General features: G+C 44.0%; 1 protein-coding gene across 3 annotated transcripts in view; it reads left to right on the top strand.

The window, feature by feature from the left end:
- Window positions 1-1,396: 1,396 nt before the first annotated feature.
- The window catches only part of Gpam (glycerol-3-phosphate acyltransferase, mitochondrial), a 63,108-nt gene continuing 39,207 nt past the window's right edge, over window positions 1,397-25,297 (top strand). For all 3 annotated transcript variants that reach the window (XM_008830162.3, XM_008830159.3, XM_029562091.1), the window contains exon 1: window positions 1,397-1,664. The gene's annotated coding sequence lies outside the window, so the exon portion shown is untranslated. The remainder of the gene's footprint in view (window positions 1,665-25,297) is intronic.

Raw genomic sequence — 25,297 nt, 5'->3', positions numbered from 1 at the left:
ATGATGGTGCGGGCTTGCTGGGGAGGTGGAGACAGGAAATCCCTGGGACTTGCTGTTCAGTTAGCACAGCTAAATTGGCCGCTCTTGTCTCACAACAAGACAAAACAATGGAACAAATACATACAAAAATAAATCAAGGTGTAACTGACTGAGGAAGACATCTGAAGAGGAACTCTATTCTCTACACACATGTGCCCATGCATCCATACACACACACACACACACACACACACACACACACACACACACACATACATATAAATATAAAATTTTGATATATTTTTTTCTTTGTAGGGAGTTCCCTGGAATAATGTGAAGGTTGGTTTTACCTTCTGACTTTGTTTACTTCCTGTCACCACTGTGAAATTGTTTTCTTTGTTCTCTTTACTCAGGCCTACCCTTCATGACAAGCCCCCTCAGTGGCTGCTGCCATTGGCTCCCTTCTGCTAGGGCACCTTTCTTAATGAACTCTTTTCCTCCTGTGATATGTGTCATGAGAGTGGAGAGCCACACCAGCTTTGCTTCAACTTGATGCCTCCAATGATGGACATAATCTCTAATATAGAAAAACAGATACTTTTGAATGAATGGCGAGTCACATCACAAAGGGGTCTTCCTTAAGAACCTTTCAGCGTTGAGCTCTAACATATCAATATTAGTGAAGGGTTTGTTTATATCTCTTGGGGGCTGGGACGTTCCCCTGCATTTAGCCTCTGCGACAGCTCAGTCAGGTCACAGGAATGGCAGGATGCAGGGCCATTATGTACCTCCAGACCAACCAGCCCCCAGAACCTGTCCTCTTTATCATACATCTAGCCTGAAAGAGAAATGATAGCCTGGGAAAGAAAGGGTGACGGAAAGGCTGAAGAAGTAGAGAGGCCCAGTCATCACCAGTAGGAAAGTCAGGAAAGAAGAGATGGTTCAGAAACCATTGCTAGCATGTGAGAGCGAGTCCCCAGGGTGTCCCTGACTCCATTGGTGGCACTGACATGGACCTGCTACCCGCTGTCAAACGTGCTCACCCCCTGCTGACCCCGGCATTGCTCGGCCCCACTCAAGCCTGGTTTCCCAGCTTCCAGGAGGCAGTGAGAAAGAATTCTTGGCTAAGTAGAGACAGCCAGGCCTGGAGCCTAGAGGTCCACGTGACGTGAGCCCTCGAGATGCTCGGCTGCAGCCACCCCTGCAGAGAATGGGGCTATTGAGCTCAGAGCTTCACTCCCCAGTTAGAAAATCCCCACCAGGCAAAGCCAAGAAGACACCCCCACACACTGCATCATTAAATTATAACAAGCCCTGAAACTCGCTCCAGAAGACTGGATCTGCCTGTCCTTGTGCTCAGAAGGAAGCTTGTGATTGGCTAGCTAAGCTCAGCCTAGCAGCCTTATCTCCAGCTGGTTATTATTTGATGAAAGAGTCTTCCTCCTCCTCCTCCTTTGCTGTTGCAAAACCATCCTGGGGGCGCTTGCTCCTGCTAGGGGGTGGCTTTTCTGAGGTTACTACAGAGCACCCAAAGGCCTCCGGCCTTGGACCACACAAATAGGCAGGCACCCAGAGGAGCTTTTAAATCACCCATGGCCTGGAGCCTTCTTCTTCAGAGTCTGGACCAACCTTGATAATCAGCCTAGTGGAAATAATTCTTCAAGCAGCACAAGCCAAGAATACAGGTATTTGAGCAATTGGGAGTGTGTGGGGGGTGGGGGAGGGTCGGGTTAGAAGAATGTGATGGCATTGGACATGGGGACAGAATGAGTAGGAAAATGAGTGGGGCACAAGTCAGGCAGGTGCAGGTAGAAGAGGCAAGTCTAGGAAAAGAGAACTGGAAGTCATGGAATTCTACGGAAAAGCAACGTGAGCTCTGGCTTGGGCAAGAGTTGTTTGCAGCTTGGCTCGAGTGTAGGGAGTGTTTGTAGTCTGACTCTGGCCTCTGAATTTGTTTGTTTGCACTTTCTTGAGGTCTAGCTATTCTTTGGACATTCACATAATCTATTACCCTGGCTCAGGGAAAAAGCCAATTGCTTTTGCTTAAAACGCCATTAAATTTAATTTGCTATTGGGACACAGCCTTCAAAAGCTCTGCTACATGATAAGAATCCATTCGTTGTATCCATGTTCTGGCAACAGAGAACAGAACATTGCATAATAATTTAAAAACAATTTTTTTATTCAGGGTTTCCCTGTAGCCCCAGCTGGCCAGGAATTCACTATGTAGACCAGGCTGGCCCCAGTCTCACAGAGAGCCACCTTCCTCTGCCTCCTAAGTGTTGGGATCAAAGATGTGTACCAACATGCCTGACCTTAAAATAATTAAAAAAAAAAAATGAGCAGAGACTAGCAATCACTTTGTGTCCAAGTTTGTTTTCCACTTTGCCTGAGATCTGTGTTTGATGTGTCCTGTCTGTTCCCATCTCACTATAATTCCAGCCCAGCAGTGTTTTCTGAGCTTAGGTGGGAGGACTTTCTCCTACAGATGAGAACTGGGCCCTGAGTTGAGCCGGCAAGATTTAACCAGCCGGGATGAAGATGAAAGGCAAATGAAAACCCAGTTTTTAGGTCAGGCTTGGAGGTGGCTGAGGAGGGAAGGATACGATGTCCAAACAAAGGAACCAATTTTAGTGTAGTGCTTGAGATGGAAAGCATTCTTTTATGGTACTTTGGTTTTCTTAAAACTGATTGTTTCATGCACATTAATGATGCTGCAGGTCAAGGAATACAATAACCACACCGATAACTTTTCGTGGTCACTGTCTTTATTCCCAAGTCTCTTCCTGTCTTCTCAACTCTCAAATGTTTGGATCTAGATTATCTCTACTTTGTTGTCTGTGGTGGGAGAAGATCATAACTCTGTTCCATGTGGTTCTCTAGAGATGGAAGTCTCTCCTTCTTGCTCCCTACTCTGTGGGTTCCCAAGGAGCTTCCTTTGTTGGGGCCCCATTGACTTTCCTAGGAGTCCCAGAGCAAAAGGTATGAGATTCATTAGAGTGACTCCTGTTCCCATTCATGATTTTAAGGGATGTGCTGAGAGGTAGAGGGTAAACCACTGCAAGGGTTTAACCTTCTGACCTGATTCTCCTCTCCTGTTTGGGGGACATCCTCTCTTCCCCATGACCTGGCTGGTCTGGGTCCTGCTTGACTCTTTGACACTCTCCTTTACCCTTTTCCATCTCTATCTTACCATGTGGATGATGTTTGAGTTCTATGCACCCATCATAGACATATCCTGTCATATTTAATCCTTTCTGTTTAAAGCATCCTCACTTCTCTCTTGCCCTTGGGTCTGGTCAAGTTAAAAGACTAGGTTGTTTTTTCTCTGAGTATATCTACTCCTTCTGCAAGGATTCAGGAGCTATTGAACTTCTCTTACTGGACCGCTCCATGCTGTCTTGTGACTGCTAGTTTCGACCCATTGCCTGTGCTAGACTGATAGCTCCATGGGTACAGAGGGCAGGCCTGACATGCTAGCCTGTGCCTGGAGCACTGCAGTTCTGAGTACTGACATGCAGTACTCAGACTGGTCAGAATGTCTCACATTGATGACGTGCCTCCTGTCTGCTCACTCTTCTAAGTGCTTTACATTGACGAACTCAATCCCCAAGACAAGCTGGGGACCAGGGTGTCAGCCCATTAGGCAGGTGAACAAACTGGAAATAAAGGAAAATGGAGACTTCGGAGTCTGTGTTTTTACTCCACAGTGCCATGGTGGGGCAGAGCCAGTCGGTGAACAGTGCATGAGTGACAGCAGGTGAATGGTAGGAGGTAACAAGTCTTCCACATACTCCATTGGACCTGTTCACGTCTCTGAGATGCTGAACTCTATGTAGGGTTGCGAGCTTGCCTATGAGAATGTGGTAGTGAAATAGTGCAGCCCTCCAACTGAGATGCTTTGGGGTCCCAGCTCCAACATGTGTCAGTATCTAACTTCCCCATCAGCCTGCTTCCATAGACTGCTTTACCCACTCATGGGCCCACCCTCCTACAGACTGAGGGAGGCTTCACATCTGGCCTTGGAGGAAGCTAGTATCGTGGGAATGTTCATTGTCTAAGGCTCTGTGTTTTGTTGTGGTGAATCTCATCCCCTGAAGAGATAGAGGATTTAGCACCATCCTTAGCTTCAGAGGGATTTGCTCAAACTGTTAAGAGCTAGAGCTGGGACTCCACATCTGGCAGGTCTAGACCCTGCCTGGGGCTTTGACATCTGACAGGTCCTTTCCTTGGACCCTTGGCTTTGAGCTTACTGCACCTGCTGATTTGTTCCCCTAACATTCCTGTCAGACAGATAATGCTACCCTGTCTGCCTCCCCTGTCATTGGAGGCTCCTCTGTGGAAGGTTCTCAACCTCCCCTTTCTTCTTTGGGCTGCAGATCTAGTACCTGCCCTAGATGTTTGTAGATCCACACTGATACCTGGAGACACCCCCTCTGAACTGTCCTCAGTTTTAAAGGGACCATTCTCCCTCTCCTCCATTCCCAGGGTCACGTGATTCCAAGCAAAGGGCCTCAGTTTAATGGGCTCTCCTTTCTGTGTTAGTCTTATTAGAATCTAGTAGAGTTTGGAAGTTTAGACATGTAACTGAAGCTCCCCTGGGTATTGAAAAGACCCAAATCTTAGTTTCTTCATCTGTAGAATGGGTGCAATACTTCCCTCTTGGAGTGACTTTGAGAATAGAGATTCTGTGACAGATCTATTGTGTGTGCTGCGCAAGGAACAAAGTGGAGAGGGAGGTAGATAAAACCTCTTGCTCTTGTGGAAGCTCCATTGTATGGGGCACCAGCGCATTAAAAGCAGCTCACAAATAAATAGGTCAGTTGCTTCCGTGAAGAGAACAAAGAACCTGATTTAGAAGGGAGTGGGAGCCAGTCAAGGAAAGGCTCTTTGGTGAAACCAAGAGTATTTGGACCCCTAGTACCCTTCTTCACCTAAAATGAATCAGGGCCTCAGTGTGGGCCAAGGGGCTGGTCACTTTGGGGCTCAGAGTTTGAGAAAAAGAGGGAAAACCTGGATGCAGTGGTTCCTAAGATTAAGTTGCCTGCGCTGGCATCCAAGATGCTTTTGTACATGATCAAAGCACAGGGTGGGAAAGCATCATGTGACTCCCTCTCTGGTGTTTTTCTGCCTCCTGCCTCTGCTGAAGGAGAGAGGCTGGCCCAGGAGGAGAAACTAGTCCACCCATCTCCTGAAAGCCCCTCTCCAGCATGTCCCTGGGGTCTCAGAGGTCCCCGCAGCTGGTGTAGCATTTCTGTGTCCATTTACCCCAAATCCCACAGGTGCAGCCCAGGTGAAAATCCACCCAGGGTGCTGTTCTCAGCTGTGAAGTTCTGAGAAGAGAAGTCTGGATGAGCCTGGAGCTAAGGATTTGGGAGTGGGTGCCCAGTGCGATCCTTGATTGCCCATGCACGCTTCTCAAGCTGCCCACTTGGTGTTCCAGGAGTACCATGTTCCCGTTCTTGGTCTTTTGTGGACTCTCAGGCCAGGGCATTAGGGACAGCACTTGTAAAAGCTGGTTAGCATTTTTTCCAGACAAAGCCAGATGCTGGGGAGGTGGCTGGAAGGTTAAGTCTGCAGAGTAATGAAGGGAGACTATCTGCCTCGGGCTCCTGATCCAAAGGTGATGCCAATCTCTTTAACTGCCTCCCACCTTTCCTGTGGTTTCTGGCAGCATCTCAACTCTTTCTCCAGCTCTTCTTCCTTATCTGGGGGTTCACTTCTGCCTTCCAATAACCAATCCCTGCCCATTGCTTTCTAGGCATAGAGTGCAGAGGGGCCTCCTGTGGGGGGTAATAAGTATTATAGCCAAAGATTCCCCCAAGGAAACAATTACTGGGAAGATGGAACCAGACTGAGATTTCAAGGCACAGACCTCTTTGCACTTGACTTCTGGATTTAAAAATCCTTATTGAATGAGGGAGTCAGAGGGTCAGATGTTGAAAAGAAACAGAGATGCTATGCAAAGAAACATTCCACCAAGAGCATTGCCGAAGAAAGTTGGAATAGCAGATGATACCCCAAGGCAACCTCCACCCTCCTCCTCCACTCAGAAGGAGAATGAGCAGAACCCTGGCAATGGGAAGGTCAACCTTCCCTTCCCAGAACCTGCCAACCCCACATCAGTGAGGTCCTAGCAGCATTTCAGATGTGGAAGGAGGCTCCAGGGTGTCATGCTGGGTGTGCTAATGAAAGCTCCCCATCACAGCTCCTGGGATCCTCACAGCGGTGTCAGGCAGTTCCTAACTTCCCTATCCATCTTCCTGCTTCACTAGCTTGATTAGGAAGCTTTGCTTTGTCTCCACCCAGAGCTGGAATGTGACTATGTATTGGGCATCTAGAGTCCTGCCAGAAACCAGGGCAGCCAAAGCAATAACAACAGGAGCAACAACAAACAGCAAGCATTCCACCTGAGTCCTGCAAGGCCAGGACATCCATTTCCCTCTAGATTTTCTCTCCAGCAAAGAGATGGTTCCTGTGGATGGGAACTCTTGAGAGCTGTTGATAACACTTTGTTTTTTGAGTTCATTCCAGAAAGCAACTCAGAGAAACAAGGCCTGGGAACATGAGAACTTTAGACTTGGCAATGAAAACTAGGGAACCAGGCAGCAGCAGTAGGCTGGATCCTTACTCCTCCCCTGCACTGCTCCTATCTGGGCCTCCACAGGGACTCTGAAGAGTAGCTGAGATTTTGCTCACAGGTCCCCAGGCACCTCGTAGCAATCTTAATCCCAGCAAGTTCCCTTTGGGGTGCATTTAATTATCCAGTGCCCTGATGCTCAGGATGAGTCTGCTGGATAGGATAAGGGCACTCGAATACCAGCAAGCACTCTTAGGTAATAGAGAAAGTGCCCCTCTGTTGCTCAGATCCCATGGATCTGAGAATCACTGTGTGTCCTTGGTACTTTGCTCCTTTAGTGCTCCCTCCCAGGGCCACCATTCCTGCCCTACTTCTAATTAGCCCAGGGACTCAGCAACAAGGCAGAGTTGCTGCTCTCAAGGAGCTCACAGCCTAATGGAGGGGACAGGAGATCAACAGGCAACTGAGTGTGACATTGCGGAGTGGAAGGTGTGACTGTGGAGCAGGGCAGAGCATTCACAGGACAGTCCTGTCGCCCAGTCTGCCTCCCTCTTCCCTTCTGGTCTTTGTCATGGAATATCTTCTCATTTAGCTGGACCTCAAAGCTTTTTCTCCAGTCACCTCTAGTGGCTCCTTAACACTCCTGGAACTACAAAGATTGCAGTTTTTTTTTCCAGTCCAGCATGAAAATAAGGATAACATTGCAAATTATGTGTGTGTTGTATGTGTATAGGCTATGTGCAGGTGTATGTGCATGTGTGAAAGCATGTGCCGGTGAAGACCAAAGGTCAACCTCAGATGTTGCTCCTCAGGTGTTATTGATCTTGTTTTTGAGACACAGTCTCTCACTAGGACCTGAGATTTGCCAATTTAGGCTGGACTGGCTGGACAGTGAGCTCCGGGCATCCACCTGTGTCTGCCTCCCCAGAGCTGAGATTACAAGTATGCACTACCAAGCTAGGCTTTTTATGAAGGTGCTGGGCATTGAACTCAGGTCCTTATGATTGCATGGCAAATAATTTTATTGCCAACTAGCTTCCCAGCATCCCTACTCCTAAAAATGGAAAAACAATTAAAAATGTTTATTATTTTTATTTTATGAGTGTATCGCCTGCGTGCATATAAGTGGGTCTGTGTCCTATAACACCCGCAGAGGTCAGAAGAGGGTGTTGGATCCCCTGGTACTGGAGTTACTGACAGCTGTTAGTTGCCATACGGGTGCTAGGAATGGAACCTGGGCCCTCTGCAATAACAGCCAGTGCTCTTAACCTCTGAGTCATCTCTCCATCCCTGCAAAATTTTAAAACTATACATAGTCAATGTAAGGGGCTTCCCTTCCCAAGAGTGTTTGTTGGGATGATAAAGCATCTTTCTTTCATTGAATGATGATGCTTGTCCATTGATAATTTATGTTTAGTTTAATATAGTGGCTGGGCAGAATTAAGAATCTAGTCTTCCTTTGTTTCCCATATCATACTATCTCAGAACCTGGGAAGTACTGTTCAACAAACCATTTATCATTGAGGCCAACACCCATGTCCAAACGAAGCAGGAGTCCTTGGGACATATTTCCTAGTTTCTGATTTCCCTGATTGTAACAGAGTGGCTGGGATGAGATAGTCACATTTCATCACTTTCTAAGATACTTAGCTAGCAGTGAAAGTCAAATCCTTAAAAAGAATCTACTGTGCTCATGGTGTCTCAAGATCCTGTGTGTCTAATGCCCGAGGTTTCTGATTTCTGGGCCAAAGTCATGAAAATCTAAAAAGGAATTATCTATCTCAGACAGTAGTATCAATGGAAATAAAAGCCATTAGCACACAGTGTTATCAGGCTATTTAATTTTTCATTGGTGTTTCAAGATAAAAGTTGATCTTCAGAGTCGTGCTAACCCAGGTCGTCAGCTTCCACTCATGTGCTGTTTAGAGACTGTTGCAAAAGCTGCCAGTATCCTGGCCCAGTGTGGCTGCGAGGTAGGGTTCTCTGACCACCTGCTGAAGTTGGTATTCTTGGGGTCATAGGCTCTGCTCCAGGTACAGGAGGTGTCAGAATGCATTTGGCTATCCGAATATATTCTGTATGATCCAGAGCACTGGCCGTCCCCCTCAGTGCTTGATGGAGAAGAGAAAACACATATCAGGCGAGTCAAATTCCAAAAATCTAAGTAATATCCAAGTTCTTGTCTGTGTTTGGACATTTCCATCTTAGAAATTGTTTTACATAAGCAGGTCTCACTTAGTTTAGATATGCATTTGTAAGGTGGGCTTTGTTATAGCCGTGTTTGCAAGGTTGGCTTTGCAGTAGCAATTACACAGGAAAAAAGTACACTTGAACTAAAACCTTATTGAGGTTAATGACATGCCTTATATTTGTTATCAATGGATGCCATCCTGTCTCTGTCTGTCCATGTTTCTTCCTCAAAACTCAGCACATCTCTTGACATGCACCACACCAAAAAATGGTTGTTGGGGATAATGATGATGCAACTGACTAATCTATTTTACAGAGACTTAGTTTCTGGCAGTTTCTTCCTTGTCCTATGTGACCCACAACTGCTACTATTTTAACTTGCCCATTTGGCTATGAAAAGTTTTCTTCAACTTCATTACTGTGGTTGGTCTGAAACCTGAGAAAAGGAAGGGGTGAAAAAAAATGAGGCGCAGGAAGCAGCCATGTCTGTAGGTGAGTAATAGATGTTCTTAGTATTGGGCTTCTATCTTCTAGAACCTTCCCTGGCCACTTATTTAAGGGCTGGTTCAGATTGGAGAGCAATAGCTGCTGTCTGCTTAAACTTATGTAATTGCGTTTGGTTTCCTTGGATTCCTTGGATTCCTTGGATTCCTTGGATTCCTTCATCAGCACAACTTTTCCCACTGAACTCATCCCTCTTGGAATAGTGTTCCCTTGGCTGCTCAGCTCCTTGAAGCTCTGGCTAGAGCACCGTGGAACTCTCCAGTGGGTGTTCTTACTGTGACTTTACCATCAACCAGGTATATGACCAAAGCAAGAGTCATATATATATATATATATATATATATGAAGTTCTAACTTCTTATCAAGTATACAATGTATCTTGATTATATCTACTCATTTCCTTCCCTCCAACCCCTCTAATCCACCCAACATATCTCCCTCCAAGCTTCATGTCCTTTTAATTTCTTATAACCCACTGAATCCAGTTAATGCTGCCCATATGTGCATGGTCATCCTCTGGGACATGGGCAACCAATCAGTGGCCACCCCACGAAGAAAGTGACTCTCCCTCCCCGAGAACCATTAATTTCTAATAGTTCCTCAGTTAGGGGTCCCCTCCTTATTCTGTGCTGGAATTTTTTTACTGGCCTGATCTTGTACAGCTAAGTATAGCTCCTGTGATTTCATCGTGCAACAGCCTTATCTGGTCCACAGCACTTCACAGCACTCCTCCTCATCCTCTGGCTCTTATGCTCTTTCTTCCCCCTCTTCTGCAATTCCATGAGCCTTGGGGTGGGGGTTGTGTCACCAGATTGTTGACCTGGGTCATCCTAGAAGGAGATGCTTCTTTCTTTCAAAGAAAAAAGATTCTATTTGATGCAGAGACTTGCAGATGCCACTGTTTCATTGCTTGCTTATGTAAGCTAGTGACTAGGGACCGAGAGCAAGAGCACTCCTATGGGTGCCACCAGCACTCTTCCTCCTGGGTACCAATTGCCCTAGGAGTGTGACCACTTTTCCTGGGTTCTCAGTGTCACCGAGGCAGAGATCATGCCTTGAACATGATGGCAGCTGCCACGCCAGCTCCTCTGTAAAAAACATCCTGGTGTTTGGAAACCTAGTGTGGAGAGAGGCTTGATGACTGAGTGAGAAAGACTTCAGGGTGGGGGAGTTTGAGACTGTGTTTTCCTCTCCAGTCAATCCCTGACAGGGCTTCTGAAGATTGCAATTCTTTTTTGATATTCCATTTTTAAAAAATTTTTATGTCTATGAGTGTATTGCCTGCATGTATGTAAATGCACCCACATCCTGCAATGCCCATGGAGGTCAGAAGAGGGTGTCAAATTCCCCTGGAACTGGAGTTATGGACAGTTATTGGCCACCATGTGAGTGCTGGGAATTGAACCTGGGTTCTCTCCAAGAGCAGCCAGTGCTCTTAACCACTGAACCATCTCTCCATGCCCTGGAGAATTTTGTAATTCTTATCAAAATAGATTCTAAATCTAACCCTAGTTTTGCAAACTACTTCTTGTGTTGTCTTGAGAAACTCATGTCTCTTTCCAGAACCTCAGCTGTCCCCAGATCTGAGAAGCCTATAGCCAAAAAGTTCATCCCTCGTTGGGCAGTTGTATTAAATAATATTACACACAGAGAGCACATGGTAGATACCGCCAATAAAGTCCATAGTCATCATATGTACCATCTTAAATAGCAGCTATCAGCAGTGATAGAGATAGGAAGTGGCACACAACTAAAAGCACCATGAGTTTGGGTGGATGGAAAAGTATGAGACTGACTCATTCCTGATAAGGAAAGGAACTTGGAAAAGGAACAGTTAGAAAGGTTGCCCAGGCCCTGAGTGCTGGTTGACTGCAGAGGTGGGAAGGTGACATCTCTCTAGGCATAGGCAGTTTCTGTGCTGAGGCTTTCTTGCTCAAATATTTGAAGCTCATGTTTAGAAAACGTCACAAAAGTCAAATAAAATAGGGCTGAGTACCAAATGCAGTTTGCAGAGAATCTCTCTTGGTAGCTGTTGCTAGTGGGATGCTTTCTTCAGGGTAAGGAAAATTAATGTTTTCTCTAAATGTCTAAGCATAGAAAGACCCCAGGGAAGAGAATTACTGATTCTCCATCTTAGCATGAAGGGGAGATTAAGTATTACACATCACACATCTCACACACACACACACACACACACACACACACACATATACACACATCACATAAGTATCACACATCTATACCACACACACATACACACATACATATCACATAAACATCAAACATCTATACCACACACATGCCACATACGTATACCACATATGCATCACATATATAGACCACACATACCATATACACATATTGCATATACATCATAGATACATTCTACACACATATAGATGACACATACCATATGTAATCCATACATGCTATATATTATAATACACACTACATATACCACATATATATCACATAAACATCATACATCCCATACAAACATCACATATATACATCACACATACACACCACACATACCACATACACACTATACATACCACACACATGCATATACCATACATATGTGTATTTGTCACATGTATATAACACACCCTCCTCCAGCACTTCCCACTCCTTTTCTGCATGTTACATACACCCTATAGATTCACACATATAATCTCATACATTAAATCCACTGTCTCAAAGCAGAGTGCCCAAGGGGGACAGGTCCTTTAAGGTCCAGTCAACTCTCGTGTTGCTTATGCACAGCCAGCAGTATAAAACATCTCCTTTGTCCCTTGCTCTCTCAACTTCTCAAAGTTCAGTCCAGACCCAAGGGACTGGTGAACTGATCTTTTGCTTTAATACTGATACCCAGGATTGAGAGACACTCTGAACTACTGAACAACTGCACACAAATACTAACCTTCTCGATAAGATAACAAGAGATTCCTCTGGCTTGGCTCAGAGCTGTGGCCCTCACTCTGCCTTTCACCTATGGTCAATCCCTCATAAGTTTGCCTACTTGAGAAAGACTGAAGTGAGCAGGCTCAATAGCTGGGAGAGACAGTATTTAGCATAGACTCCACGCATTGGGTCTGCTTGAGAGGAATTTATGACAGGTGTTCGAGGGTGTTGGCATGTGAAATCATGTCCAATTACAACGAATGAAACCTTGGTCAAAATGGAGTAAATTGAGTTAATCTCTACTGTGATCCTAGACGAAGGTTTTGCTACAGCCAGGAGCTTCAGGGTCAGCCCTGTCCTATTCCTATCAGATGCCTACTGTCTTCCTTATGTGAAGAGGCTCACCTTACATAGAGCACATGCTTAATGCTTTTTCTTCACCCCACGCACTCTTCATTTTCCATGTGTATGTGTTCATATATATATATATATGTATATATGTTCATGTATGTGTTGCAGGTGCATGTGTGCATATGTGTGTGGAGACATGTGTAAGCCAAATGTTGACATCAGATGTCTTGCTTTTTCACTTTCCACAGTATTTTTTGCTAGACCTTGAGCTCACCAAATCAGCTAGAGTGTCTGACTGGCAAGTCTCAAGGATCATCCTGTCTCCACCTTCCCAATACTAGGATTACAAGCATATGCTGCTGTACCCAGCTTCTCACATGGGTGCTGGGGTCAAACGCAGTTTATCATACATATGTGGCAAGCACTTTACCCTCTGAGCCACCTCCAAAGCCTCTTTGTCCCTTCTCATTTTAATCTCTTTCTACTATAACATAAAAACTTAAAGAGGGATTGGTCAATGGTGGCCCCTGGGTCAAATCCTGCCCACCACCTGCTTGGCAAATAAAGTTGTGCTGGCACACAGCCCCATTGATTTACATATGTATTGCCTGTGGCCCCTTTCACACAGCAGTGTTGAGTAGTTGTCACAGAAACCATATGGACAACAAAGCCCAAAATATTTACTATGTGGCTCTTTGCAGAAAAGAAAAAAATGTACTGACTCTTAACTTAGAGGATGTGTGTTGGTGTCTATCACTCGTGAGTTCAAACGGGGTCTTAGTTTCTTATTAGCTGTGGCACTGGGAAAATTGTATAACCTTTCTATGAAATCTCATCTGCTCCATGGGGATGGTAAATAAGTACCTATCTTGGAGGGTTGCTGGGAGGACTTAGTGAGATTATATTTATAAAAATCTACAAATCCATGTCTGGCACAAAGTAATGCTCAGTAAATGGCAGCTATGATGGTCATTCGCACCATATCAAGCAAATGTGTATCGAGATGACCATTTGTTCTTCTGCCCAGCAAATGTTTATTCATAGTCTTCTCTAACCAAGCTCCTATTCTGTTGTGGACAGAATAGATGATGCTCAGGAAAAGTAAACAACAGGTTAATTTCAGATAGTGATAAGTCCTATAAATAAAATGGAATACAGAAGGAAGTGGCACAGCTGGGGACAGAAAATTGCTAAAGGAGCTAAGAGCTAAAATGAAGAATGAGTCAGCCACACAAATATCTGGAGAAGGAATGTTCCTGGCAGGAGGAACCAGAGACACAGAGGCCCTAAGCTAGGGATGAGCTTAGAATGGTCCAGGAAGAGAGAGATGGGTTTGGGGCCTGTGGCACTGAGGGAGGAGAGAGTGGTAGATGGTAGGAGTGGAGCTTTGCATAGGGGTAAAAGCAGGCTAGAGCTTGTGCCCTTGAGAGTGTGTGCAGCTCAGAATCAGGGCTATCGGAGACAGAGGTGGGTGCAGAAGCGGAATCCAGCCTGTGGCCTCCTCTGTGTCTTTGTTGGAGGTAGTATAGTTTTCTTTGCTCCTGCATTGATCAGCATTGGTACAAGGGATCAGTAGGGGGCCTCATGTGGCATCTCTTGCTTGTGAAAACCATCACAGCACCCCATTGAGTTCAGCCACCTCCTGGGACTTTTCTCCTTACAGTGTCCCTAACTCACCTGACAAATCTGGCTAGTATCATTACTTCTTTGAAATTGTTCCTTATCAAGAGCTTTTAAAGCTTTTGCAGGCTGAGCACTTAAGGTGCCTATCAGTTAATGTAATCTCAAAGCCTCTAATAAATTTCCAGCAACATAAGACCACCAGATAAGCATTTTGTCCCTAGAGTCACTCAGGATTCATAGTGCTGGTTCCCACAATTACCATTTCTTTTCTGTCCAAATCACCGAACAGGCGTGAAAGGCCCTCCTGATAATATTTTACCTGTTTGTGGCTTAAAAGAAAGCCTCAGATACCATTAGTTACCCAAACTGTCTCCACAATTGCTAATAATAGCCGTGTAGTAGCCACAGTTGCAAAAGCTTGCCTGCATACTCTGCCTAGAGATGACAATATATTATTAGTTCAAATACAGTATTAACTACTTTTCTTGTTGCCAAGAAAACGCTTGACAGAAGCAAGTTAAGAGAAAGTGGGTTTATTTAGGCTCACAATTTCAGAAGGTGCCATCGATCATGGTGGGGAAGGCACATCAGCTCAGTCGAAGGTGGCAGGAGCTACCCCCCTCCACTCTCCTCCTCCATCATCTTCACATAACAGTGGATCAGGAAGTAGAACTCTCAGGACTGGAATGAGGCTGGGCTATAAAACCACAGGTCCACTCCAGTAGCCGACATCTACCAGCTAGGGCCTATGTCCTAGAAGTCCAAAACCTCTCTAAAAGCACCACCAGCTAGGAAGCAAGTGTTCAAACACATGCGCATATGGGGAACATGTCACATTTAAATCATAACCCCTATCCCAGGCTACTTTGGATGACTCTTATCCTCCTCCATCATCTTCATCATTCTCAAAACCAACCTTTATTGATATGTGTATTATACAGCTTTTTGTCACTATAGCAAAGGCAGGCTAAATTTATAAAGATGGCTATATAGCCCACAGTTCTGGAGGTGCAAGGTCAGAGGCCACAGATGGTGACAGCCTTCTTGCTATCAGAGTCCTGTGTTGCAAAGGAGTCACATAGCAAGAAACAAGGAGCCCATGTGTGTCTGTGATCCTTGCCAAGTTCTATCTGGATCCAAGCATGGGATTTTTTTTTTTTTTTCATTGCTTTTATCAAATCCTATTCACTTCCCAAAGGCCCCAACTCTAAGTATCACACTTGGGTTACATTTCCTCTCTCTTATTACTGTTCATGTGACTTAACTGATTAAGTTCCCGCATGAGACATGTTGTATTCAAACCATGGTAGAAATCAGACTGGGATGTAGGCTAGTGGTAGACTATTTGTCTGACCTATACATATACAAGCCCCTTTCAGCATCTCTCTCTCTCTCTCTCTCTCTCTCTCTCTCAAACACACACACACACACACACACACACACTCAAATACATGTTTTAAGAGAGTACCTCTTAGCCTCCCATACTTAGCTTACTTATGTCTTTTTTGGTTTTGTTTTGTGACAGGACCTTAGGTAGCCCAGGCTGGCCTCAAATTCACTCTCTAGCTGAGACTGGCCTTGAACTCCTGATTCTCCTGATCTGACCCTCTGAGTACTGGGATTCTAGGAATCCACATCACATGCAGGCACTTAGTATTTTTTGGTGGTGAGAATATTTAAAAATCTACTCTTTAGCACTTTTCAAATATATACTATATTATTCTTGACTACAGTCACTATGTTGTACATTATACCACCAAAATTCACTTTTCCTATCCGATAGAAACACATAACTTTTGACCAATACCTCCCGTTGCTTGCCTCCTCCCCAACCCTGGGTAACTACCATCCCTCTCTCTGCTTCTGTGAGTGCGGCACTTTTACATTCAGCATAAAAGTGAGTATGCAGTATTCAATTTTCAGTGTGTGGCTCATTTCACTTAGTATAATACATTCCAGGTTTGCCCATGCCTTAAAAAATAATGGAATTTCCTTTTTATCCCCCTTAAGGCTGAATACTATCGTGTGTGTGTGTGTGTGTGTGTGTGTGTGTGTGTGTGTATCCATTCACCCATCGGTGAATATTTAGGTATATTTGGCTATTGTGGATGATGTTGCAGCAGACACAGAATTGCAGATGTGTCTTCAACACATGAATTTCATTTCCTTTGGATATGCAACCACAAGTGTGGTGGATCATACAGTAGTTCTACTTTTAAATTTTTTTGAGGAATCTCCATACTCTTTTCCATGGTAACACAGATTCTTGAATCTGGGGCCCATGAATGACTTTGGAGAAGATCAAGAACTGGCTGAGAAGGAATGCAAACAGTTATCATTTTCAGTTTTCCTGGGGAAAGCTCTGAAATTCCTTTAGATCTATATTCTTTACTTTGATATCACACTTGTGAATGACTGCTCTACAGGTTTACCAACTCTGTCAGTAGTATAACAAAGAAAAGCCTCCAAGTTTATAACTGGAAAGGGAAAATGTGCTGGGGTTGAAGCCGGAGAACCCCATGGCTCTAAAGCACTCCCTTTATTAGTTATGATCTCTGAAAGCAAATGGTACTGATCAGGACCAAATGCCCAGTCTTCTAAAAGGCACCCCCATAGTACCCATTATGCACCAGCGACTGTCTCGAGTGACTTATATGCCATTCCCCACCTTGGGTTTTTGATGGCAACATCTTGTTTATAGCCCAGGCTGGCTTCAAACTCTCAGCAATTCTCCTGCCTCTCAAGTGCATGACATATTTTAACTCTTAACCCTTGCCACAATATAAAAATAAGTATTATTATGAGCTTTGTTTTACAGATGAGGAAAATGGAGGAGGCAGGGGAGAAAGACTTAAAAAAAAAACATAAATTGAATTTACATTCAACATTCCTTCACAAATGTGGATAGTGCAGTTGGTCCAGCTATAAGAATGGGTTTAGAATAATTACACTTTTAGACATGTCTGAACAGCAGCCATACCTTTCTGCAATCCTAAAACACATGCCTAATTAATAGCAGGATACATGTATGTGTCACTATAGTTTGGAAATAAGGAAGTCTACCAGTCATATGTTGAAGTGAGCCGGTTGTCAGTTCTGCTTAATTATAATTTGTTTGTGAGTGACTCTGGTTAAATAATAAGGTTAAACAGTTAACTTATGTAAGTTTGTTTATGTTACTATCATCACTATTAAATATTCACACTGTGTACACAGGCATGTCACAACTCTAAAGAGCTGAAAGTCAAGTAAATCTTATCTCTGGGAGGTTAGCATTCCATTCATTCCAGGATTTGATCAATTGGTGTGACTTTAGATAATCATTCACTATTAGTCTATATTTATTCAATAGTTAATGAACAAATGACCTAGAAACTTAGGTGGATTACTTTAAGGACTTCACTTATAAATAACCTAAGAAAAGCCAACAATACAGGAATTAACATTTATTTAGCAGACCCATTGACTAAAGTGGGTACTAGGAATTCTACAACTCTTGTATATAATTTACATGCATCTATTGGCTTATGGAGATGACACAGGAGTGCTGGAGCAGAAAGAGCCTCTGGAAACAGTAACAATAGTGTTACTGATAAATGGGACACGTTCTTCACCAGCAGAAATGAATGTACAATGGGATGGAAACATTATCCTCCCTAAGTGATGGGTTAGCTCCACAATCCATCCAACTAGTAGTGTGGCAAGAGGAACTAAGAGGGAATCACACCCTGCTTGCATCCCATGATCTTGGATAATGGAAAACCCATTCCCCAATACCTCACATCTGTGTTGGAGACAATTTTTGTAACATGAAAGCAATTGATAGATGAGATAGATTTGGTTAAAACCACATGCAGTTGTGTTTCGATTTTATATTCAAGTTTTCCTTCATATCAAGTAATTTCGCTGATGAGTAATTCCTTACATTTCTTTTGAGAGATCTGTAAGTTAAAAGCTAAAGACAGATGTATAGAGTATGTTTCCACTGCCCAAGTGAAAACATTTTCCAAAAGAAAATCCTTGAATTTTTCTGCATCCTTGGAGGTAATAATACTAAATTTCTTCAGAAGTATACTATAAAAAATGCCTTGATTGAATTTAGTTTGATCTTCCCAATTAAACTTAATAAGGTCCTACTTTACATTGAACTCATTAGAAAAAGAAAAAAATGCAAAGAAGTTCTATTCCCCTTCTTATGAAAATTCTTCCTTTTGACAAAGACTGAGTTTGAGAGAGGACAAAGGTAAGACTGTCTCTTGGGGCTAGAGAGATGGCTCAGTAGTTAAGAAACTTGCTGTTCTTCTAGAGGACCGGGGTTCAATTCCCAAAACCCACATGGCAGTTAACAACCATCTGTTACTCCAGTTCCAGGGGATCCAATGCCCTCTTTCGGTCTCTGAGGGCTTTGCATGACACAGGTGCACTTACATACATGCAGGCAATATACTCATACACATACAATAAAAATAGAAAATAAAATATGTTTTAAAAAAGATAAGGCTGTCTCCAGCCATTTCTTGTTTTCCCTTCAAACTATCTGCCAAGTCCTTCCTTGAGTATTCTGCAGATGTGTGTTTTCCTCACATCTTCATCTTGGCCTTTGTTCATGACTGTGACATTCTAATCCATGGTGACTACTCCCTCACCTGTGTGGTTGATCATGTCTAGGGATCTGGGCCCCTCTTCTCTCTTGCACTTACAGTGCTCTGTCAATTCTGACCCAGGATGTTGGTGGGGGTGGGGAAAGGGTAGGAGGCAGAGAAGAAACCCAATGCCTACCTTTTTGTGAAGCTGGGACACATCCGAACTCTGTGATTTACATATCTCCCCTTGAATACTTCTAGCCCTAGAGGGCTCTCTGCCTAGGCATGTTGACAACTGTAAGAGTCATTCCTATTTCCTTTGTTACATAGTGAGTCATGTCTTGGAATTAGACATTTGACAATAGATATTGAATATCTGTTTTTTAAACAAAGTACTCTTTTAAGCCAAGAACATGGGAGAGAGGGAACGGGAGAAGCCAAGAATGGTTTTGAGATTTAAGTTTCATTAGAAAGTGAACTAGAGAGAAGTGAGGTATGGGGGGTGCACTGCAAGGAGAGGAAGTGGTATATTCAAGGGAAGTGCAGATCTATCTCTTTCTTGAAGAACTGAAAGGAGGCCAGGGTGGCAAAATTCAGAGAGAGAAAAGATAAGAAGAAAATGAGGGTAGGGAGTTTGGTAAAAGTAAACTTTGCCAGACAGTAGAGGCTGTATTTAAGATGTTAGTGGGGAAGGCATAATTGAATAGATTTTAATCAGTTGGAGTGGGGCTAAGAGATGGGTGTTTGACATGGTTTGTGGCTTGTGTTACACATTCAAATGTTTGTTCTGGTTAATATGTGGAGGCAATGCTTCAAGGGGTGGAAAGTGACAGAACTAGACATGGGGAGTCCCCGCAGTGAGCATATGCCTTCCAGGGAGGATAATGGTGGTTTGGGTTAGGCTAGTGTAGGAAGAGACAGAGATAAGTGGATAATGAGTTCTGAGCAACTTAGAAGGTATAGTTGCTGGGATTTCATGCTGGATTGGATATGGGAAGAATGCCAGAATGATGCTTAAGTTCCTGGTCTGCTAAGCAGATAGTATGGGATAGGAAGGAAGGAAAGCCTTGAACCAGCAGAAGATGTCAAGAGAAGCAATACAAGGGGCTTTGGGCTATCAGGTCAAGGAAAGGCCTTGTTCCTTACACCTAGCTTGAACTTACTCCACAAGCCATTGATACTTCATAGTCTCACATCAGGCTATGGGAGTAGAAAAGTTTCTCTGAATGTACTCTATTAGCATCCCTCTAGAATACAAGATGCTTGGTTTCCCCATCATTCCTGCCAGTGTTTTAGTTTCACCAAACATCTTATGCAATATTTTCCAAGAAAGAATGGTAATTTAAAAACAGCATTCTGATTTATGTCCCCAAGAACTCCGTAAGAAGTGTTTTCCAAGCACAAGTTCTTATACCCTAGCTCTTTTGAGAGGAGGGTTGTCAAAGAACTATGGTTATGTCCATTGCAAATATCAACAAGAATTATAATAGCTCCCATTTAGGAAGTCTTACCTGTGGCAGGCACTATACTAGTTGTTTTGTATAATTATTCATTTTAATCTCAAAATAATCCAATCAGTAAGCAAACATTAGCAAATCAATATTCCACATGAATGCATCGGGGGTCAGTGAGGGTGAAGAACTTGCTTGTGCATTAAGAACTGATAGATATGAGTAGAAACAGGCTATCTGGCTCTACAGAGCTCACAGACATTCTTCTAGAAAGACTTGGGTTGGGTGTATGTACTCCCATCTCCCAATCAACAGTCCAGCTCCTCAGCCAACCCCATCTGAGTAACAGAGCCCTGTGCTCCGCCAGGCAGTTGGGTTTCATGGAAAGATCTGTTTTCTCAGGTTTAGGACGTGGTGTCCCAGCCCTAGTTACTAGGTTCCACACCTGAGCAGGGGGAACAACAGACAGTATTTGTGTGATATACTCTGGAGTCAGATAGATCTGAATTCACTTAAGGATTCTGGTACTTACTAGACCTATCTGACTTTCCCTGTGCCTCAGTTTCCCCTTTTGAAAAATGCATGAGTGAGTAGTTCCTAACTCATGGGAAGGATGAGTCCCTCATTTGCCTCTTTGACATCAGATCTTCTCTCCATACTGTATCTGGAGGGAATGACCCTGCAAATTCATGGATGCCTCAGGCTCCCCTGGGAAAACTGATGGATGTTAAAAGGGCAGACACAGGGAAAGGCAAGGTCTGCTCCTCTTACTGGGTGGTGATGGTCTAGGCTCATTTTGGATAGTGGTACTATGCTTAGGCCCCTTCCTGGGTGGAGATGCTCTGGTCTAGGCACCTCCTGGCTTCCTGTCTCCTTTTCCCAGGTGACAGTCACTCCAGCACTAGGGAGCGTAGCCATTTTGGGCTGTTACTAAATTCTGGATTGCTTCACTATCTCTTTTTGTTGCTTCAGCAATTCCGAGACCCATCTAATTAGTTCTCTGTGTGAATGTCCCTCTCCTGAGCTTTCTAGCATGGACTCTGTTTTCTTGGCTGCTTCATGGTTCAGAGACTGGCTTGACAGTGCTTGTAATGTGTTTAGAACTGTGCTTAGCACGTAGAAAGTGCTGGATAAGGGGACCGTACAAAATGTACTTACTGCCCACCTATAGCCTTTGCTGCCAACTTGCCCCAGACAGAGCCCTGGGAACATCAAAGGCCCTGAACCATTGTTTACTTCTTCCAGAATGATCACATCTATAGACATATGTGTCTGTTTTCACTGGTGGTTACCTAATCTTTCAAGGTAAAGGGATGTGAATTTGACCATGGAATTCATAACACATGTCACAATTTTACTTTTAAGATTTCAAACTTCTTACTGTGGCTTACAAAACCTAGCTTTATCTGATCCTGACTGTCCCCTCCTTCTGCTGCTCTCTAACCTCACTGGCCTTGGCTCAGGTTTCACTCTCTGTCAAGCTCCGTCTTACCTTTGGGTTTTGGAATGTTTGTTTGCCCCCTGGACACATCTTCTCTGGGCTCCTTTCATGGAGAGATCATTCTCGCCCTGGCTCAGTGTGGTAGCGCCCCCATCTAGAAACCCTCTCTGACTGTTACTGGAGTCTTACTGTGGCTTCCTCTAGGCTTCTCAGTCCTGTGATTCCCCAACAAATGTAGATGAGACACGGTGTAGTGTAAAAGAAGACAAGCAGAGATTATTACAGGATAACACGAGGCATTGTCAAGGTTGAGATTATAAAATGGTCAGAGAGCCCATCGTGAAGGAACAAGCTCTCACAGAATAAAAGTGGACAATGGCCAGATAAACCATTATACTGACTGCTTTTTAAGGTAGACTATACACCACTGTTTATTAAGGTTTCTGGAACAGTAAGCTTCCTGAGGGGCATTTTCCTGTAAGAGTAATTGACCATTAAAATATTGTTCTCTTTTTTTTTGAGAGAGGGTCTCATGAGTTCACTCTGTAGCTGAGGGTGAACCTGAGCTCCCAATTCTTCTGCCTCCAACTCCCCAGTGCTGAGATTATAAGCATGTCCCATAATGCACAACTCGAATGACCTCTGAAGGATGGGAGGATAGTGTCTTAGTGCTATACCAGAAAGCTAGGCAATATTCTTACAATCTTCTGGGCAGTTTAGAATATCGTGTTTCTATCCAAGTCCAGAGATATGATTCAGATCTGGATCAGTAATCAAAGTCCTGTGGTTTCGGTTCCTGAAGCTGCTGATTATAAGGGAGCTCAATGACCTTCAATGACCTTCTAGCCTGCTGATATCTAACCAGCTACCTAACTTGACTATCATAAGGCCAGTCACTTCTGTTATTCTGTGACATGTTTAGACTCTTTATTGTTTCTTCCTTATTTTTATTTGTTTATTATGTTTTGTCCTCCTGTCCATTCCTATCTGCCAAGGGCCATTAGACTCTTAATTCACTGGGGCCATATCTATGCATGGTATCGTCCTCTTTGCATCTTCAGCACATAGTTAGATGCCTGCTACAAAATAGACTCAGTCAGTGGGTTGTGAACGAATTAATGTTGAATTGAACCTGTCTTTAAGCTGTTCCCTAGACTCCAAAAGTGATTGATCATTTTTGGAAGTCTGCCTCCTGCCCCTTACTTGGGTGGCATGAAGGACAACTAGAGACGCTGGCTTAGTTCCAGTGGGTTTTCCTTTCTTATTTGGAGCCTGTGTGGCACATGGTGCTCTTTCTTCTGTGACATACGCCACTACTAGAACTTTCACTGAGGCTCTGAACACTCTCACTGTTCAGATGCTCTGCTTTGCCTTCTGTCAAGGATCTGCTGAGTCGAGTGCTCTGCACTGGATGTGGGGACTCTCACACCTGAACCACAGTTGGACTCTTCAACTCTGTCCTCATCTCATGCTGACTCCTCTCCCCATTTTAGATATGCTTCCCTTCTTATGTAATCCAGCTTGACATCCAGGGAGAAACAGAAGTCCGCTTAAGTCCTGGCTGGCTGGCTGCTCACTCCAGTCAAGCGGCCTCTTATTTGGTGTCCCATCACAAAAGGCTGTGAATTGCAACCACTCAGGCTTCCTTAGGAATTTAGGGGTCTGAGGCTGGAGAGATGGCCCAGCAGTTAAGACCCAAGTTTGGTTCCCAACGCCTGCATGATGGCTCACAACCATCTGTAGCTCTGGTTTCAGGGGATCTGAAGCTCTCTTCTGGCCTCCAAGGGCACCAGTACAAATGTGGTATACATACATACATGCAGGCACACATTCATACACATAGATACAAAAAATGTTTTTAAAAAATTGGAGCTGGAGAGATGGCTCAGATATCAAGGGAATACTGCTCCTGCAGAGGACCTGAGTTCAGTTCCCAGCATCCACATCAGGTGGCTCACAACCATCTATAACTCCAGATCAAGGGGGATTCAATGACTCTGGCCCCTGCAAGCACCCACATGCACATGCACACACACACACACACACACACACACACACACACACACACACACACACACACATCAATAAAAAAAATATAAATCAACACACACACACACACACACACACACACACACACACACACACAAGCACATCATTAAAAAGAAAATAAATCTGAAAAAAAGCATTTAGGGAACCTTGGGACTTAGGTAGTAAGGCCTGGCTATACTCCAGAGAAAAGAGGAAACATCCTTTGTTCCTTCAGTGTAAGCTAGTATTGCCTTAAAGACTATACAAGCTAATTCCTTATTACCTGACTCTGCTCACCAGGTACCCTGGTTCTCCTCAAACCAGTCCTCTGCCCTGAGGCACAACTAGTAGCTGGAGGCTTGGAATAGTTAAGTTTCTGCTGTGCTTCTTCCCTGAGGAGCTCAGCTAGGCAGCAGACCATGCTAGGTGGCAGGCCATGCTAGACAGCAGGCCATGCTGGGCCAGGTCTCCTCAAAATCTGATCATCTCAGAGCATTTGATGGCCACCCTGAAGGACTGTTGCTCCAACCTGCCTTGTTCTGTGGACCCTCCCATCCTAGCTTGTGCATTCCTTGAATCTGGCTTTGGCATATCCTTTTGAGCCTTACCTTTGACTATGATTAGCCTCAGTACTGGGAGAATTTTCATCTTCTGTTCTATTTGGCTCTGTTTTTCTGTCTTCTTTTCCCTGAGCTGAGCCCCAGCATGCCTTATACCTGAGCCCACAAAGTTTACAGTATTGTCAGTAACTGCTCTGTCCACTTTAAGACTTGGAAGAAAGTGGATGTATGTAAGAGAAAGGATCAGAAATATTTTAGCATTGGAGCAACAGTGGTTGGGGCCTGTTGGCTGGGCCACATGGTGCAGCATTTTGGAAGGTCCTGATTTTTCTTTGCTTTTTTTTTTTTTTAAAAAAAATTAATTTAATTTATTTTATTGAGCTTTTAAAATTTCATACAATATTTCTCACTCACATCCAGACTTCAGACCCCCTCCCATCCACACCTCCCCTCTCCCCCCACCAAACCCTATGCACTCTGCCATAGATGCTGAGTCCTATTTATTCAGGTGTTTGTACCCAAATGTCCTGATTTTACTAGAAGGCAGAGAAGTCATTATTGGCTACTCTGAATTGTACAAATTTGAATGAGAACCAATAAAGATGTGATGGGTAATGCAATCACAGGTCTAGAGGTAGTGAGTGTGTGGGCCAGGCATAGTGGCACACACCTTTAATCCCAAAACTCAGGAGGCAGAGCAGTTGGATCTCTGTGTGTTCGATGTCAACTTTGTCTTCATAGTGAGCTCCAGGACAGCTGGGGTTACACAGGGGGAGATCCTGTCTCAAGAAACAAATGAACAAAATCCCCCAAACAAGCAAACAAAAAACTAAGGTACTGTATAATTACCGACATTTTTAGTTGACACTACACTTAATATTGAAATCCACCTTCGAGTTTCTTATTTGAATCTTATTCTACTTATAAATTTAATGAGGCAGCTTTCAGTCAAAGTGAAGTCCTAATTGTGCTATGAATGTGCTCAAAGTGAGTAAAGGGTTCAGTCCCTGAGATGATTTCTAGAAGGCAGTCCCTCCCTTGCACTGCCTTCCTTAGCAAACACTGGCAAGGTCTATTTCTGAAGTCCGTCTCATTTATTTATT

Source organism: Nannospalax galili, unplaced genomic scaffold (genome assembly GCF_000622305.1).
Source record: "Nannospalax galili isolate Female #2095 unplaced genomic scaffold, S.galili_v1.0 scaffold974, whole genome shotgun sequence".
Lineage (NCBI taxonomy): Eukaryota > Metazoa > Chordata > Mammalia > Rodentia > Spalacidae > Nannospalax > Nannospalax galili.
Note: the sequence above shows the minus strand (reverse complement) of the source record. Positions and strands in the feature narration are given on the sequence as shown.